Here is a 7996-nt window from a genome sequence, read left to right on the forward strand (position 1 = left end):
CAGTGCCCGGACCTCTTTGCCACCTCCGGGATGCCATTTGCTTTCTTCACTTTCCTTGTAAACCTGCTTACTTTCATAGACTGATGTACAAGGGCCCCTAGATCCCATTGTACTTCCCCACTCCCTCAATAGCAAGCCTGTCCTGTCCTTCCTAAGACCAATGTGATACCTGAAATTAGGGGACCAAAAAGCTGCACACAATTGAGGTCCAGGTGTGGTGTCTCACTGAGGGGACAAAAAATACAACTGCAGAAGGAGATCTTGTTGACTTTATAGTTTGGAACTGCCATGCTGGAGAAGCGAAGGTTACACAGCAAAGCTGGAGAAACTCAGCGGTAATGCAGCAGCATCTATGGAGGGGAAGGAGTCTGAAGAAGGGTTTCGGCCCGAAACGTTGCCTATTTCCTTCGCTCCATAGATGCTGCTGCACCCGCTGAGTTTCTCCAGCTTTTCTGTGTAACCTGCAGAAGGACCTCTTTGCTCCTATACTCGATTCCTCTTTATAAAGGCCAACATGCCATTTGCTTTCTTCACTGCCTGCTGTACCTGCATGCTTACTTTCATAGACTGATGTACAAGGACCCCTAGATCCCGTTGTACTTCCCCTTTTCCCAACTTGACGCCATTTAGATAGTAATCTGCCTTCCTGTTTTTGCTACCAAAGTGGATAACCTGACATTCATGAAGCTTGAGGCATGACACAACCGGATTGAGGTTACAGGACAAGGTGTATCGTACGTGATGGGACAAAAATAAAGCATTTCTCTGCAGTGTTTCAGATCTTGTTGACTGTAATAGTTTGTATTTCCATAGTAATGAGCGATGTTGACTGGCAGGTCCCAGCCTGTTCACGAGTAATGCACAAGAATTCCCCTTGGGGGGGAGCTTGTGTTTTAGCCGTGATGTTACTGCTGAACGACCAAAATAATGTCCATCATTCAAAGCTCACGCTCCTCAGTCAAAGTGCTGGATGGTCACAGAGTGATACAGCGTGGAAACAGGCCCAACTTGCCCACACCCGCCAACATGTCCCATCTACACTAGTCCCACCTGCCTGCGTTTGGCCCATATCCCTCCAAACTTGTCCGATCCATGTACCTGTCCAAATGTTTCTTCAATCTGCCTCAACTACCTCCTCTGGCAGCTCGTTCCATACACCCACCTCCCTGCCCTGTATGTGAAAAATATCACCCCTTGGGTTCCTATGAAACCTTTCCCCCTCCCTCACCTTAAATGCTTGTCCTCTGGTTCCCGATTCCCCTACTCTGTGCAAGAGACAATGTGTGTCTACCCGAACTATTCCCCTCGTGGTTTTTGTGCACATGTCATTTTGTCATTTGTGATTTTAAATTATTCTTTTGGTCTCTTGGGCTTACAGTATTGAGGGTAAATCTCCCTGCAATCCATGTGCAGGAGGGTTTTTGAATGAAAGATCTTTTAAGATGTGATGAGGGCAGATTGTCCTAAGTCACCACAACCTTGCCTCTTGCAATCAGTGTCCAGTCTGGTTAGATTATTTTTTTTTAAATTGGAGTAAGAACAAGCAGTCATACGGGCTCATTAATGTAACAAAATGTCCCAAAACTCTGCAGAGGAGTTAGCAAACAAAAATAGTCGGGAAAAATGAATCATTTTATGGGGCTGCCAGGATCCAGAGACCCGGGTTCAGGGTTTCGAGGTCAGTTTATTGTCACATGTTCCAGTTAAGGTACAGTGATATTGGAGTTAACGTACAGCCATACGAAGTGAAAAAGCAACAAGACACAGCCACGTAAAAGTTAACACAAACATCCACCACAGTGGAGTCCACATTCCTCACTGTGATGGAAGGCAATAAAGTTCAATCTTCTTTCTCTTGTTCTCCCGCGGTCGGGGCAGTTGAACCATCTTCAGTTGGGGTGATTAAAGCCCCCTCCCCTCCATGGCCGACCATCGAAGCCCCCGTCGGGGTGATCGAAACTCCCACGTCGGGGTGGTTGAAACTCTCCACGGCATGGAGCTCCCGAGTCGGCCTCTTCTAACCGGAGACCGCGGGCTTTACGGTGTTAAAGTCCACAGGCCCCGCGGTTGGAGCCTCGAGCCTCGATCCCCGGCAAAGGGATCACAAGCTCCGTGATGTTAAAGTCCCGCTAACTCCCGCGGCTTGGAGCACCCGTCGGTTTCCAGGAAAGGCCACCAACTCCACGATGTTAGGCCGCAGTGGGGACGGAGATACGATACGGAAAAAAAATCACATCTCCATCGAGGTAAGGGATTGAAAAACAGGTTTCCCCCCAACCCCCCCCCCCCCCCCCCCCCCCCCCCCCCCCCCCCCCCCCCCACACACACACACACACACACATACACGCACACATAAAACAAACCAAGGAACACTAAAACATACTTTTCAACACATACTAAAAATAACAGAAAGAAGAAAGGTTGTTGGCGAGGTTCGATCCCGACTACAGGTGCTGTCTGTGCGGAGTTTGCATGTTCTCCCCGTGACCTGCGTGGGTTTTCTCCGGGTGCTGCGGTTTCCACCCACCATCCAAAGGCAGAATAGAAACATAGAAATTAGAAATTAGGTGTAGGATTCGGCCCTTCGAGCCTGCACCGCCATTCAATATGATCATGGCTGATCATCCAACTCAGTATCCCGTACCTACCATGGTTTGTAGGTTAATTGGCTTCTGTAAATTGTAATTTGTCCCTGGTGTGTGTAGGATAGTGATAGTGTACGGGGTGATTGCTGGTCGGCACGGGCTCGGTGGGCCGAAGGGCATGTTTCTACGATGTGAATTAACGAGGTTAATTCCCAGGATGGCGGGACTGTCATATGCTGGGAGAATGGAACAGCTGGGCTTGTGCACTCTGGAGTTTAGAAGGGTGAGAGGGGATCTTTGTATTGTATTGTATTGAATTCAATTTATTGTCATTGTCTCAATTAGAGACAACAAAATAAATTTCCCTTACAGGCTGTATCATAAAAATAAATAAATAATAAATAATAAAACGTATGAAAAATAAAATTGAATTAAAATAAGGCACAAACACAGAAAGTCCACGACACAACATAACATAAATGGCACCAAGGTGAGGATGGCTTATTGAAACATATAAGATTATTAAGGGTTTGGACAAGCTAGAGGCAGGAAACATGTTCCCCATGTTGGGGGAGTCCAGAACCAGGGGCCACACAGTTTAAGAATAAGTGGGAAGCCATTTAGAACGGAGTTGAGGAAAAACTTTTTCACACAGAGAGTGGTGAGTCTGTGGAATTCTCTGCTTTGTAGGACAACTTGTTCTATTTGACCTTGTTTGATTGGGCACGCCGGGTTGATTGCATTTGTCGAAACAGGGAACCACATGAAGGTTGCAATCTCCCACCCCAAACAGGGTACTGATTCTGGGTGATCAGCCATGGTCATCGTGAATGGCGGTGCTGGCTCGAAGGCTGAATAGACTACTCCTGCACCTATTTTCTATGTTTCTATTATGGATTTGAGCCCTTCACGTACAGTAGAGAGGGGCACAGCAGCGGTGATTCATGTTAATATGTTGTTATAAACAGCAGACAAGAGCTCAATGAGCAGGAGTTAAATGCTAGAAACCTTTGAAGTGCTCCTGGTATAATTACTGTGTTTTTCTGCCATGTAAATAGACAGGAAGGCTGGAGCAGTGATTAAAAATACTGGTTCGTGAATGTGTTTTATAAATACTCCGCTATTGGGTTTTTTTATTTGGGTTGCTAGGAGACACTTGGTTGGAGACAGACACAAAAATGCTGGAGTAACTCAGCGGGACGGGCGGCATCTCTGGAGAGAAGGGATGGGTGACGTCTCGGGTCGAGACCCTTCTCCCGATGTTGGGGAAGTCCAGGACAAGGGGTCACAACTGAAGGATAAGGGGGAAATCCTTTAAAACCGAGATGAGGAGAACTTTTTTCACACAGAGAGTGGTGAATCTCTGGAACTCTCTGCCACAGAGGGTAGTTGAGGCCAGTTTACTGGCTATATTTAGGAGGGAGTTAGATGTGGCCCTTGATGCCAAGGGGATCAGAGGGTATGGAGAGAAGGCAGGTACGGGATACTGAGTTGGATGATCAGCCATGATCATATTGAATGGCTGTGCAGGCTCGAAGGGCCGAATGGCCTACTCCAGCACCTAATTTCTATGTTTCTATGTTTCAGACTGGGTGGAGCATGTGGGGATCAGTGCTGGAATCATGGTGAAAGGGGACCACAAGTCAAAGTGTAACACACAAGCATAATACCGTCTGAAGAAGGGTCTCGACCCGAAACGTCACCCATTCCTTCCCTCCAGAGATGCTGCCAGACCCGCCGAGTTACTCCAGCATTTCGTGTCTACCTTCAGCAAAATGCCGCAGATGCAAGATGTCCGAGATGAAACAGAACACGGTGGAGGCCGACAAGACTGTCCCGTCTGAAACAGGTGATGTTTCAGGCCAGGGTTCCAACTCTCCTCCTTTCTCCCCATATTCGGTCCCGCTGAGTCTTTTCAGCATTTTGTGATTTGTTTAAATCCACAGAAGTGGATATTTGTACAGCAGAGATCGATGGATTCTTGATTGGTCTGGGTGCCAGGGGTTATGGGGAGAAGGCAGGAGAATGGGGTTGGGAGGGAGAGATAGATCAGCCATGATTGAATGACAGAGTAGACTTGATGGGCCGAGTGGCCTCATTCTGCTCCTATCACTTATGACCTTATCATCTTATGATCTAGCTTGTGACCAGAGGTGAAAGTAATTCCACTGCTCAAGTCTTCAAGAGATTGTAGACAGTTGATAAAAATGATCTAGGAAACTGTCGGACATGATGAATATCTCAAATGCTGAGCTAACTGGGAAGTTCGCAAGTGGAAGGCAGGAGAATGGGGTTAGGAGGGAGAGATAGATCACCCATGATTGAATGGCAGAGTAGACGTGATGGGCCGAATGGCCTAATTCTACTCCTATCACTTAGGAACTTATAAATTTAAAACTGAGAGGCGCAGGTCACCTTTTGGACAGAGGGAGACCCGTGGTGAGCAAAGAGTCACGGTGTGACAACTCTGAGACACAGGCTGGGAATAGGGCGACCACTGTGCATGACCTCTGGTGGCCTGATGGTGTCCATAGACCCTGTTGACGGAGACTCCTAATGGCGAACCCTTCTCAACATTGGCTCCTCCAAGAAATTCCCCATTCCGCAGCGGTAGAGTTGCTGCCTCACAGCGCCACAGACCTGAATTCGATCTTGACCACAGGTGCTGTCCGTGCGGACAATACTAAACATTGATACCAAATACCAAACCCACAAAATCCCGACTATCTAGACAAAAATACTTCAATGTTACATAGAAACATAGAAAATAGGTGCAGGAAGAGGCCATTCGGCCCTTCAAGCCAGCACCGCCATTCATTGTGAGCATGGCTGATCATCCCCTATCAATAACCCGTGCCTGCCTTCTCCCCATATCCCTTGATTACACTAGCCCCTAGAACTCTCTCAAATCCATCCAGTAACTTGGCCTCCACTGCCCTCAGTGGCAGGGAATTCCACAAATTCGCTACGCTCTGGGTAAAAAAAGTTTTTCTCACCTCAGTCTTAAATAACCTCCCCTTTATTCTAAGACTGTGGCCCCTGGTTCTGGACTTGCCCAACATTGGAAACATTTTTCCTGCATCGAGCTTGTCCAGTCCTTTTATAATTTTATATGATTCTATAAGATCTCCCCTCATCCTTCTAAACTCCAGTGAATACAAGCCTAGTCTTTTCAATCTTTCCTCATATGACAGTCCCGCCATCTCAGAGATCAATCTCGTGAACCTACGCTGCACTACCTCAATCACAAGGATGTCCTTCCTCAAATTAGGAGACCAAAACTGCACCCTCATTAACACCACCCAGGTGCAGACATAACCCCAGGAAAAGGGGCGGGCGACCTGCTCGGGCAGAGTCCTCTTCCGCTATGCAGGGTCGACCAAGGTACCCACGTCCTGGAGTCCCAGCACCTGGAGTATTGCGTGCAGTTTTGGTCTCCTAATCTGGGGAAAGACATTCTTGCCATAGAGGGAGTACAGAGAAGGTTCACCAGACTGATTCCTGGGATGGCAGGACTTTCATATGAAGAAAGACTGGATAGACTCGGCTTGTACTCGCTAGAATTTAGAAGATTGAGGGGGTATCGCATAGAAACGTACAGAATTCTTAAGGGGTTGGACAGGCTAGATGCAGGAAGATTGTTCCCGATGTTGGGGAAGTCCAGGACAAGGGGTCACAGTTTAAGGATAAAGGGGAAGTCTTTTAGGACCAAGATGAGAAAAACATTTTTTACACGGAGAGTGGTGAATCTGTGGAATTCTCTGCCACAGAAGGTAGTTGAGGCCACAGTTCATTGGCTATATTTAAGAGGGAGTTAGATGCGGCCCTTGTGGCTAAAGGGATCAGGGGGGTATGGAGAGAAGGCAGGTACAGGATACTGAGTTGGATGATCAGCCATGATCATATTGAATGGCGGTGCAGGCTCGAAGGGCCGAATGGCCTCTACTCCTGCACCTATTTTCTATGTTTCTATGTTTCGACGTCCCTCTCCGCGGTTGACCATTGAGCAGCCCTAGGCCAGATGTTACCAGCGGTGCCCTGGGGATGTGATGGAGGCTTCGAACACTTGCTCGAATCCTTTCCCCTCGTCCACTTGCTAATCCCCAGCCGTGACACAGCTCAGGATTGAGTATCTGTTTCAGGACCGGCAAAGTACGCAGGCCCGTTATTAAAATGTAAAAACCTGTAACGTTAAAGCCGCCTGTTCAATGTTCCCTGACTTCATCTGCTCTCAGTGGCAGTATGAGAGGCTCCTTGTAATCTGAACCCTGGCTTGGAGAATACCAACACCCCTTCCAAATATTGAATGAGACGGTGCGAGAAACTTGTATGAAATCAACTCTCTCCTTAAATTGTCCGTGGAAAATTGTAATCATCCCACCTTTCAAAAAGAATCCTGTCAAAAATCACAGGTTTTTACTCAATTGTGTTTCGTGTAGCTGCCTGCTGTGGTTAAAGTCTATGTAATGGCATCAGGGGATAAAACACTCCAGCTTCCTCCCGCGTCCCCCAAAACATGTGGGATTTGTAGGTTCAGACTCCCGGGATGGGCTGAGTCTCTGAATGATCGCTGGGAACGAAGAGAGACCCTGGTTCGATCCCGACGACGGGTGTTGTCTGAACGGAGTTTGCATGTTCTTCCTGTGACCTGCGTGGGTTTTCTCCGGGTGCTCCGGTTTCCTCCCACACTCCAAAGACGTGCAGGTAAATTTGTAGGTAAATTGGCTTCGGTAAAGTTGTAACTTGTTCCAGAGTGTGTGTGGGATAGTGTTAGTGTGCTGGGGTCGCTGGTCAGTACGGACTCGGTGGGCCGAAGGGCAGTATCTCTGTGTTGAATTTCTGTCATTCGTAACTGTCACTGTATGTCATGTTGTTACTTGTGGGCGGAGCACCAAGGCAAATTCCTTGTATGTGAATACTTGGCCAAAAAACTTACAGTATTTCTAAACTAAACTAAACTGTTCCTGATGCCATTTTGTTGAGCTGTCTCAACAAGAAATTCTGTCAGTAATGAGACAAGATAGATAGACAACATCTCCCAAATGCTTCGTCGGAGCAGGCAGTGCCCTTGGTCGAATGGCGACCTCTACAATTGGTCTGAGAGTGCGTTTTGCAGATAGATTGGCAGATTACCAGCCAAATTCAGTCAGGCAGCAGTCAGTATTAAAGGATATGCAGTCATGATTGCAACCTGGATGCCTTGGGACGTGATTGCCAAGACCAAGGAGGTTGAGATGCTGTCAGTGCATCTCCATTTACAAGCCCCTGTCGGCAAACAGTTGAGCATGCTGATGCTGTTTTGAAATGTATAAATTCATGACGGACTCGACACAGGTCAGTTGTGGAGAGGATGTTTCCACTTGTGGGAAAAATCCTGAACTAAGGTCACTAGTTAAAATTTCAGACAGAGA

This window comes from Leucoraja erinacea, chromosome 29 (genome assembly GCF_028641065.1).
Source record: "Leucoraja erinacea ecotype New England chromosome 29, Leri_hhj_1, whole genome shotgun sequence".
In the NCBI taxonomy this organism is placed as follows: Eukaryota; Metazoa; Chordata; class Chondrichthyes; order Rajiformes; family Rajidae; genus Leucoraja; species Leucoraja erinaceus.